Raw genomic sequence first — 2,272 nt, 5'->3', positions numbered from 1 at the left:
GTGATCATGCATGCTTAAGTATGATTGTATGAAAAAGTTTGAATTAAAATAGGCATGAGCCTATCGTACCATGGAAGTAGGGTCTAAAAAATACATCATTTTAGAAGCGCCTACTTTCCATGGCAATACATTGACATGTTTGCATCATTATAGGGAAATCACATCAGAGGAGCATTTGCAAGCATATACTTAAATTATATATCTCTTTGGAAGATGTTAGCAAGTTTTAGCATTTACATAACGCTAAAATACACTACCTACATCATTGTTGTACTTGTTAAGATTCAAGCTCTCGTAGTCTTTGGTCAGTTAGTTCTATGGTAGTTGAATAAGGTTGAGTCCCGTTGACTTAACCATGGTTAGATCTAGGTCATTTTGATCTTTAGTGTGTATTGTACATAGTTGACTTTAGAGACTATGTTGATGGAATGGAATGAACTGAAGGGAGCATGTCTGCTACCCTAGTGCATGTGCCTTTGTCTCCATCTCTTTCTCGCTGAACTATAATATGATATTAGAGCTTTGAAGAAGTTGCAGAAGAGGCTTTTCTGAAGAAGAAGAAGATGATGATGAATAAGAAGATTCCACCATCAAGCTGGAAGATGGACTCTCTTGAGTTTTGGGTCCGTTTGCAAAGCCTTGCCATCGTGGAACATGTCAAATGCCCATTTTGTAGTTATTCTCTCACGTCGCTCACGTTTTTGCTCAATGGGATGCTTGCTTGTAAGAATTTTAACAAGTAGTATCCCAAAGGAGTCGACACCACTCTTCTGTGTGAGAGCTGGTAAGTTCTAAGGTACTCCAGATCTAGGTAATCGGCAGACCCCTTCACTTGTGTAGAGACATGGGTGGAATCAAGCTCCCAAGGCCCAATACGAGAAAATCTGAAATCAACAACTTTAGCTCAGTAGTTGCTGGTTAATAGGATGTTAGTGGACTTTATGTCACAGTGGATGATAGGTCTATCAGCATTTAGATGCAGGTAGGTAACTGCATGTGCTACATCAATAGCAATGTCCAATCTTGTAGCCAAGTCAAGAACTTTACCAAACTGACCATCGAGGTGCTGGCGCAAGTTTCCATTGGGAACATATTCAACCACAAGGATCCTTTCGGATCCTTCTGCAACATACCCTATGAACTTGATTAGGTTCAGGTGCTCCACATTTGATAGAGTGCTTAGCTCACTCTAAAACTCTATTGATTGCTGCATGCCATATGCAGTCTTCTTTGCCCTTTTCACTGCAACAATCCTCCCATCCTTTAACCTCCCTTTGTACACTATCCTAAACCCTCCTTGCCCAATTTGGAGTGATGGTGAGAAGTTATCAGTAGCTTTCATAAGGTCAACCACCGTGAATGTAATAGCATTATCTGCTGGAGCATGGCCAGTTGCTAAACTTAATGTCTTATCTGTTTTACCATCATCCCATGAATTGACTGAAACATCCTGAAATGCAAAGGTTGTGCTATCATTGGTTACTGGTGCTTCATGATGAGGTACCTGATCTCCATTTTGATCACATTAAGGTCAGCTTCCCATCCATATGATGTTTTGTCTATGAAAGTAGAATGGTAATCCATTTTATGTTGTTTGTAAAAAGCTACCACATTATGAGGTGAGCAATATTGTATACATGTCATGCCTTTGGAGGGTGATGTAGCTTTGTCAATGTGCAATGGTCAGCTGCTTCAAGCATCTAGAATCATTTGGATTTGTTGCAAGCTTGGAAATTGAGTAATAATCTTATGTAGACAATTAGACACCGAGATTGTTTCTGAAGGGCCAACTTTCATCTCAAGAATAGGTTCAGACATACCAGCTGTGAGCTCAATTGGATCGGCTGTAAGAGGGGACAAGGCACAGCTAAAGCCACCCATGTTGTTCAGGCTACCTGCTGGTGCTAGGCTTATTCAACTGCATTTACAACTACTGTTTTTTATGGCAGGGTTACACAATGGTTGCCTTAGTGATCAATAAGAGGTTATTGATATGCATCTGTGGATTAGTTTTGTTGATGGTGATCTTATTTCTTGTGTAGGTGTTCAACAGAGGATAGGTATAGAAACTACTTCATCCTGGTTATCTGATTGCCTATCATCATTGAAGAGATACTTCTGGATGTAATTGGAGGCCTTTTCTGTTCTTGAATTTAAAGGCAGGTTGAAGTATAATTGTAGTTTACAGCTCTGGGTGGCACCTGCACTTTGAATTTGAGTCTAGTGTCTGTTGCTTGTAAAAGCTATCTCTACAACAGTTTTTGATCAACAT

At 39.9% G+C, this 2,272-nt stretch overlaps 1 pseudogene; it reads right to left on the bottom strand.

Annotated features, from left to right (window-relative positions):
• Nucleotides 1–590: 590 nt before the first annotated feature.
• On the bottom strand, nt 591–1,881 carry LOC148031388 (calmodulin-binding receptor-like cytoplasmic kinase 2 pseudogene; annotated as a pseudogene).
• Nucleotides 1,882–2,272: the final 391 nt, after the last annotated feature.

The sequence above is a fragment of the Lygodium microphyllum genome, chromosome 9 (assembly GCF_053477565.2).
Source record: "Lygodium microphyllum isolate KBCC chromosome 9, Lygodium_microphyllum_v1.1.10, whole genome shotgun sequence".
In the NCBI taxonomy this organism is placed as follows: Eukaryota; Viridiplantae; Streptophyta; class Polypodiopsida; order Schizaeales; family Lygodiaceae; genus Lygodium; species Lygodium microphyllum.
The sequence above is the reverse complement of the archived record's forward strand: the minus strand, read 5'-3'. Positions and strand labels throughout refer to the sequence as shown.